Here is a 9,481-nt window from a genome sequence, read left to right on the forward strand (position 1 = left end):
CAGAAAATAAATAAACAATGAAAATAAATTGCGAGTAAAGTAAATAAGGGGGGTTTGAGATTGATTCGATTAAACTAATGGTGGAAACAATAAAGTAAAGCAAATAATAAAAATAAAGAGAAAACAAATAAGAGAAAAGCTCTAGTTGAAGATTCGGATTCACTTTAAGTTGATGGGATTGATCATTGACTCACATGTTCCTTTGTTGATTCAATAAATTGGCCATGGAGATTGAAGAAGCTTCTCACATCCATTATCTCTCTTTTAGGTTAAATCAATTAGGGATAGTCCTCCAATTAATTACTAATTAACAATTGCCAAAGAACGTCTTTGAGCCACAGGCCTTATACAATAGTCAATCGCATAAAGAAATAGAGAGAACCAATTCTAGTCACCCACATGCATGGAGACAACACTAGATCATGCAATTTCCTTGGTTTTTACACCAAGTGTTCTTATATTTGAGCAATCCAAGCAAATACAGACTAAGATTATTCAAACAACAATATATTACCTTGAAATCAAAGATCAATAGAGATCCGCAAGACAAAGCAATAATATCTTAAAGCACCAAATTACATGAATATTGAAAAGCAACTAAAGATTAACCATGTAGTTCAAGTCTCTCAATCCAAAAATACAACCAAAGTTTCACCAAATCCTCAACTAGAAAAAAGGTTTCAGCCACTCATGGGTGAAACAAAAACTAAAAATAAAGAAAGGAAGAAAAAGAGAAGATGTCACTTGCAATCCCGTAGGTGTCTCCCAGGGGGAGTGTAAAGACCATGTAGAGGCTTCTTATGTGGCTTTTTATAGTTGAAAAGTGTTGCCCTAGGTCATACTTATTGCCCAAGAGGTATTTTCTGCACAAGATGTGTCTGAGAAGGAAAGAATCGCGCTTTTCGGCTTCAGAAGGAAGGCTGCGCGAAAATGCACTGCGGAAGGAAGTTGGTGCGCGCGGTTTGGTCTCAGAAAGGGAAGGAGGCGCAGATTGTGCTTCCTAAATAAGTTTAGATGCTGACCTTGCTTCCTAATTAGTGTAGAGGTTGCCCAATGTGCTGCCCATGTGCAACTTGCTGCCCAAGTTGTTGCAAAAGAGGAAAGAATCGGACTGCAAGGCTTCAAAAGGAAGTTGGCGCGCAGATTGCCTTCAGAATAGGAAAGGAGCGTACCTTGTGCTTGAAAAGGAAGGAAGAGCGATCCAAGACTGCCAATAGAGGAAGAAAAGTCGTGGCTTGATGTTCATAAGGAAATATGCACGTACCAAGGCCTTCAGAAGGGGAAGGACGCGCGGATCATGCTTCCAGAAGAGGTGGCGCGCGCATGGATTGCAAAAGAGGCAGGAGAATGCAGTCATTAATGTACAGAAGTGGAAAGATATCTGTCCAGTCTTTCCTTTTTAGGTGCAGCCTTCGTTTGAATTTTGAATGCTGAATGCAGAAGAGGAAGAGCATCTCCTTGAGATCTTGCTGCCTAAACAGGAAGATATGACTGCTGCAGTGTGTGCACATCTTTTGAACAAGGAAAGAAAGATCTGCGATTTGAATTTCAAATAATCTTCTGACTGAGCTTTCCTTATTTGCTTTTGCTTCTGCACTTTCCTCATTTGAAGACTTTCCTTTTCTAACAACTTGCCTTATTTGAAAACTTTCCTTTTTGGCTTCATGCTCTAAATAAGGCAGGAAAGATTCTGCAGTTCGAATTTCGGACAGTTTGCTGACTGTGCTGTCTGACTCTTTCCTTATTTGGCACTTTCCATATATGAAAACTTTCCTTATTTGGAACTTTCCATATATGAAAACTTTTCTTTTCTGGAACTTTCCATATTTGGCACTTTTTGGCAGTTTTAAGAGCATTTTCTCCAGATTGTCTCTTTACACCTAATATCTGCAAAACATGGTTAAAACCACAAAATTAGGTAGAAAAGGTGTAAAAATATATCAAGATTATCATGATAAAGTGGGCTAAATTATGCTCTGTCAAATACCCCCACACCTAACCTTTTGCTTGTCCTCAAGCAAACAAACATAGTTAAACAAGCTCTCCTTGCTTTGATCCTTTATGTCCACTTAAGTTCTTACTCTAAACCCCTATTTTGAAGCATTGCAATAAAGAATATATGCATCAAGGTTACTTACCTCTTTCCTTGTTTCCCTTTACTTACCATGGCTAGGATTGGTTTTACTCAAGAGAGAGATCATACATGCACATTTCATTTGTTCAGTTAAAAACTTATTCTAACTTTCAGAGTGACTTGCCCTTACCTTGAAGTACTTTATTTAGCCTTTTTGTACTTTATTCTTGCTTGAAAAAGTCACCAACCTTTTGATGTGAAGGTACATATTGGTGATACCCACCCCCAGTTACTCAGTTGGTCACCTGTCCAAGTGGCAACTAGCTCTGTTCATAGTCTTTTGACCATTGGAACAGTTTTCAATGAAGTCTAGGCCTTTTCTGAATTTCTTTTTCTCAATGATTTGGGCAAATCAAAACCAATTGCTAACAAGTCACATTAAGTTCATTCACACATCAATTAATTCATTCTCTCAAATGAGTGTCATCAATATATTTTTCACCATGGCAAGCTCAAAGATTCAATTCAAAAAGCAATTCCCAAACATGAATATATCTCATTACAATTGATTCAACCTAGGTTTAAAGAGTCATCACATCAAATGGGTCATGGAAAGAAAGCTCATCCAACATAGTTCATCAGTTTGAGTAAAGCAAATCAAAACAAAACTGAAAACAAAATCAAACGCAAACTGAAAGGAAAATGCAAACTGAAAGGAAAAATGTGTCTAAAGCAAAAAATTAAAAATTTCAGAGATCTGCACCCCCACACCTAAATCATGCATTGTCCTCAATGTATAGAAAACATAAAAGAACAAAGGAAACTGAGTACTCCCCTGGTGTGGTGTTGTATGGTGCGATCCACTTGGTAAGTTGCCTCAAGTAATTAGGGGAGGAAAAAGGGTCCCAACATAATTAAGTGAATAGTGTAGCACGCCTTTTGATTTGGTCATAACCCATCTTATTTCTTTCATGTACTCATGAAGCAACATGATTAGCTTCTCCTTTTTCAGATGAGGTGTGCCTCTTGCCCTTATGTTTGCATTTTTGAGATGATTGGGCAGCACTTTGAACTCCAGTTCATATTTCTCCATGGGTAGCTGCAATTTAGTACTGAATTCAGGCAAAACAAACTCTACCTTATCCGGCGGTTTGGGCAGGCATTGATCTACATGCTCCTTTGGTTTTGGATCTTGGATTTCCACTTGTTCATTGTGTGCATGGGCTTTCTGCGATGGAGGAATAGCTGAATTGGGTTCAGCTTCCTCTTTCTGCGCTGAAGGCTGAAGATGCTGCGATGGAAGCTGTAGTGAGAGGTTCGGCGGCCGAATTGTGGTGAAGTTCGGCTTCCAAAAGGTGGTGAAGTTTGGCAGCCGAAAGGTGGTGGTTTTAGTCTGCGCCAGGCTGATCTGCGCACCAAGCTGAAGTGGTGCGATCTGCTCCTGTTCATTCTGCGCATGGCTGCAGTCCACCTGTTGGATGCAACAGTCAGTTTCTTTCAGTTCTGGCTCTTTCTGGCTCTCTTTCCTGCAAAGATCATTATTTAGTATATCGTCTTGATTTATATGAAAAACATCTTTACTCAAACAATCAGTGATATCTAAATCAACAACAGGTTCTGTTTGATCAGTTGGGTTGAGCAAACAGTTTTCTGGTTGTGCCTCTTCAGCAGCTTGTTCTTGTACTTGCCAACTTTCATCATCTGTCTCACCATCTTGGAGCTCTTCCTCTTTTCTTACCATGTCTGCTCTCCATTTGGCGGCTATTCGATCCACTTCCTGTTGGAAATTATGCAAAGTCTCCAACATCTTATAAAGATTAGTTCTGGTATCTTCTGGTATTGCATATCTCGGCTGTCCATAGAATCTTTCACATGCATGTACTTGTTGGAGTTGTTCTTCAAAAGCTTGTTCAGCTTGGTCTATAACAAAACTTCTCATAGCAGCGATTTGTTCGTAAAGTTCCGCTAGGCGAAAAGGTGTACTTACCGCGTCTTGTTCTATGGTTAAATCTTTCAATAAAGATGTTAGAAAAGAAAGATCAGATCTACTTACCTCATCCATGATTCAGATGTGCAATTGAGATGTTTCAGAAGATGGTTCTGCGCAGAGTGCTCTTTTTTTTTTTTTTTTTTTTTCCAGATCTGGTCCTGAAAGAAAAACAAATGAGTTAAATCAATTCCCCGGCAACGGCGCCAATTTTGACAGAACGGTTGTCGAAGCCGGTCAAAATAAATAACCTTTTTAACTACCAACAATATTAAAACTGTAGACAGTGGTAAAAGGATCGTATCCACAAGGAATTGATACTTATTTACCTTCCTTGAGTAGACCAAATGAACAAACAGAAAATAAATAAACAATGAAAATAAATTGCGAGTAAAGTAAATAAGGGGGGTTTGAGATTGATTCGATTAAACTAATGGTGGAAACAATAAAGTAAAGCAAATAATAAAAATAAAGAGAAAACAAATAAGAGAAAAGCTCTAGTTGAAGATTCGGATTCACTTTAAGTTGATGGGATTGATCATTGACTCATATGTTCCTTTGTTGATTCAATAAATTGGCCATGGAGATTGAAGAAGCTTCTCACATCCATTATCTCTCTTTTAGGTTAAATCAATTAGGGATAGTCCTCCAATTAATTACTAATTAACAATTGCCAAAGAACGTCTTTGAGCCACAGGCCTTATACAATAGTCAATCGCATAAAGAAATAGAGAGAACCAATTCTAGTCACCCACATGCATGGAGACAACACTAGATCATGCAATTTCCTTGGTTTTTACACCAAGTGTTCTTATATTTGAGCAATCCAAGCAAATACGGACTAAGATTATTCAAACAACAATATATTACCTTGAAATCAAAGATCAATAGAGATCCGCAAGACAAAGCAATAATATCTTAAAGCACCAAATTACATGAATATTGAAAAGCAACTAAAGATTAACCATGTAGTTCAAGTCTCTCAATCCAAAAATACAACCAAAGTTTCACCAAATCCTCAACTAGAAAAAAGGTTTCAGCCACTCATGGGTGAAACAAAAACTAAAAATAAAGAAAGGAAGAAAAAGAGAAGATGTCACTTGTAACGCCCCGAAAATCCGGACCGCTACCGGCGCTAGGATTCAGGTCGGCTTAAGGCCGCCGGAACCCGTAGCAAGCCTACATACATCCTGTTTACCTGTTTAATCCCATACATGATCAACAAACATACATAAGAATTAAAAACTTTTCTTTTTCTTCATATACCAAACTCAACCTGTGCATGCACTGTATTCATCATATACATAAACATTAATCCCTCTGTGGGATTTCATCAAAGCCTCTATGGCAATATACATTCAGTGTTGAGTTGGTTCACATATTCATCATAAAATAAGATCATGTACATACCAAGGGATTAACAAATACTATGGTCAAGCACAACTCTATCCTCAATGAGCTTAGTTACATAAACATAACTGTTTCAAACTTTACATTACATTCTTATCATTTGTCATGTCCACATACTCTAGCTATTACATACATATGACTTTTCTCTTCTTTTCTTCTCTATCACTCCCGTACCTGCAAACCTGGGGGTTAGGGGAGAGGGGTGAGCTAAAAGCCCAGTGAGCAGAAACTAAAAACATTATATTAAAATTCATGCTTTCATGAAATGCATCATATCACAGACAATTCACATCAAGGGTGAACCTGTCACCAATTAGTCCCAACATAGTCTCGTGCCAGGCCGTAGCATGGGGTCCTGGTCTTCCTGTCATAACATACATAAAGTCTCGTGCCAGGCCGTAGCATGGGGTCCTGGTCTTCCTGTCATATCATATATAAAGCCTCGTGCCAGGCCGTAGCATGGGGTCCTGGTCTTCCTGTCATAACATACATAAAGTCTCGTGCCAGGCCGTAGCATGGGGTCCTGGTCTTCCTGTTATATCATATATTAAGTCTCGTGGACTAATTGGATCATACAGCATTCACCCACAACCACAAAATAAAATGCAATGCGACATATTCGTGTACTAATGCAATCAGCCTATTACATGTCATCATGATGCATGAAACATGCTCAAAACATTTAATTGCTTGATTTAAAACATTAAGCTTGTTTCCACTCACCTCTGGTTAGCTCTGACCAGACACTGAAGCAGCTCACTCACTGCTGGGGTCCTCGGTTCCTCGGGTCCGAACCTACACAGGTGGACTCCAATGAGGGACCAAACATATAAAAACATAACTCTAATATATCCCCCAAAAACCCCCTAAAACATCATGAAAACATCATAGAAAATATGCATGAAATGGCTGAACAGGGCACCTTCGGCGGCACCTTCGGCGGCCGAAAGTCCTGGACAGAGACGAAACTCAGCTAGGTTCGGCGGCACCTTCGGCGGCCGAAAGTGCCAGACAGAGACGAAAGTCTCTTTTCGGGGGCACCTTCGGCAGCCGAAAGCTGCCTTCACAAGAGGGGTTCGGCGGCCGAAACTCCCTTCGGCTGCCGAACCTGGTTTCTGCCAAACGGCAGAAACTTGGTTCAAATGAACCTCCTGCCTCCCAAAACCATAGATCATGCATATTTCTCAACCAAAACACACATACAAGTTCCTAGGGGTCTCAAACATGCATATACCCCATCTACAACACTTCATACACACACAATCAAGCTACATTGCTCAAACATCATCAAAACCCATAAACTCAACATATGTCCTAACATGCATTTCTACCCATAGATCTTACTTAAAACTTGTTTAAAACATAAAAAGGGTTCAAGATCGACCCTTACCTCTTGAAGAAACGAGAGGAAAGCGATCCTAGCTTGGAGATGGAGAGATTAAGCTCTTTGAACCTCCAAGCACTCAAAACTTGCTCAAAGCTCACAAATCTTCAAAACAAAGTTATAAACTTGTTAAAACCATGAAAGATCTAGAGGAAACACTCAAGATCGAGGGAGGAACGGTGGAGACTCACCTTGGCCGACAATGGGAGAGAAAAAGCTCGCCCGTGCGGACCAAGGGGACCCTTTTATAGTGGCTGGCCAGGCCACGTTCGGGGGCCGAATGTGCCTCCGCATCCATGCAATGTTCGGCGGCCGAACATAAGGTTCGGCGGCCGAACCTGCACTTCCCTCACTTAGACTTTCGGGGGCCTAACGTGCCTCCCAAAGTCCATGCATGTTCGGCGGCCGAAAGTGAGTTTCGGCAGCCGAACCTGAGTTTTTCCTTAAAGAATTTTCATGCAAAAACTTATTTAAAATCATACTTAAAACATTAAAATACATGAAAACATTTTATAAAAACATGCTTTTACCCTTCTAGAGGTTTCCGACACCCAAATTCCACCGGACGGTAGGAATTCCGATACCGGAGTCTAGCCGGGTATTACATTCTCCCCCCCTTAAGAACATTCGTCCCCGAATGTTCCTCAACTAGTACATGCATAGCAAAACAAACATAACATACACACATATAGCACATGGAACACATCTCAACTAACCTTAGAAGAGGTGGGGGTACTGCTGGAGCATGGACTCCCGGGTCTCCCAAGTGCATTCTTCCAAATTGTGGTGGTTCCAAAGGACTTTCACCATCGGGATTTCCTTGTTCCTCAACTTTCTGATCTGAGTGTCAAGAATCCGCACTGGCTGTTCAACATAAGTGAGATCCTCTTGGATCTCCACATCAGGCTCGCTAAGAACCTTGCCCGGATCTGACACGAACTTCCTCAACATGGAAACATGGAAAACCGGATGGATTCTCTCCATAGAAGCAGGCAAGTCCAGCTTGTACGATACATTCCCAATCCTTTGCAGGACTTCAAAGGGTCCAATGTACCGCGGAGCTAGCTTACCCTTCTTACCAAATCGAACCACCCCTTTCATTGGAGACACCTTGAGCAACACTAGATCCCCCTCCTGAAACTCTACTTGTTTCCTGCGGATGTCTGCATAACTTTTCTGCCTGCTGGTGGCAGTCTTTATCCTTTCTCTGATAATGGGCACCACCCTGCTGGTGATCTCAACAAGCTCAGGCCCTGCTAAGGACCTCTCTCCAACCTCTTCCCAGCAAACGGGTGACCTGCACTTCCTCCCATACAAAGCTTCATATGGAGCCATCCCTATGCTAGCATGATAGCTGTTATTGTAGGCAAACTCCACCAAAGGTAGATGTTGCTTCCAAGAACCGCCAAAATCTAGCACACACATTCTGAGCATATCTTCTATGGTCTGGATGGTCCTCTCTGACTGTCCGTCTGTCTGTGGATGGAAGGCAGTGCTAAAATCCAACCTAGTACCCATAGCACTCTGCAGACTCCGCCAAAACCTGGAGGTAAACTGGGGCCCTCTATCTGACACTATAGATACCGGGACCCCATGTAGTCTGACAATCTCCTCAACATACACCTGCGCTAACTTATCCACAGAGTAGTTGCTCCTAACTGGGATGAAGTGAGCAGATTTGGTGAGTCTGTCCACAATCACCCATATGGAGTCTAGTCTGTTGGATGTTGCCGGTAACCCCACTACAAAGTCCATAGCTATGTTCTCCCATTTCCATTCTGGAATAGGTAGCGGGTTAAGCATTCCAGCCGGCTTCTGATGTTCCAGCTTCACCCTCTGACATATTTCGCAGGCTGACACGAATTGTGCCACTTCCCTCTTCATAGCTGGCCACCAATACACCCTCTTCAGATCTTGATACATCTTGGTGGCTCCAGGGTGAATGCTGTATCTTGCATTATGAGCCTCTCTCATAATGTCTCCTTTAAGCCCGATGTCATCTGGTACACATAGTCTATTCCCATAGCGGAGGATCCCCTTATCATCGAATCTGAACTCACTATCTTTGCCTGACTGAACAGTCCTGGCAATCTTCACTAACTCTGGGTCCTCGTGCTGTTTCTGAGCCACCTGCTCCAGAAACACGGGGGTTACTTTCATCTGTGTAATCAAAGCACCTGTACCAGACAACTCCATCTGTAGACCCTCCTCAATGAGCTTATAAAATTCCTTCACCACCGGTCTCCTCTCTGCCGTGATGTGGGATAGACTGCCAAGTGATTTCCGGCTTAAGGCATCAGCTACTACATTAGCCTTACCCGGATGGTACTGTATCTTACAATCATAGTCACTGAGCAGTTCTACCCATCTCCTCTGCCTCAAGTTCAAATCTCTCTGACTCAAGATGTGCTGCAGGCTCTTATGATCTGTGAAGATCTCACATTTTACCCCATAGAGGTAATGCCTCCACATCTTGAGGGCAAAGATAACTGCTGCCATCTCCAGATCGTGTGTGGGGTAATTCATCTCATGCCTCTTTAGCTGTCTAGAAGCATAAGCGATCACCCTACCATTCTACATCAACACACAACCCAAGCCTACTCTGGATGCATCACAGAATACTGTG

This window comes from Manihot esculenta, chromosome 13, assembly GCF_001659605.2.
Source record: "Manihot esculenta cultivar AM560-2 chromosome 13, M.esculenta_v8, whole genome shotgun sequence".
Classification (NCBI taxonomy): domain Eukaryota; kingdom Viridiplantae; phylum Streptophyta; class Magnoliopsida; order Malpighiales; family Euphorbiaceae; genus Manihot; species Manihot esculenta.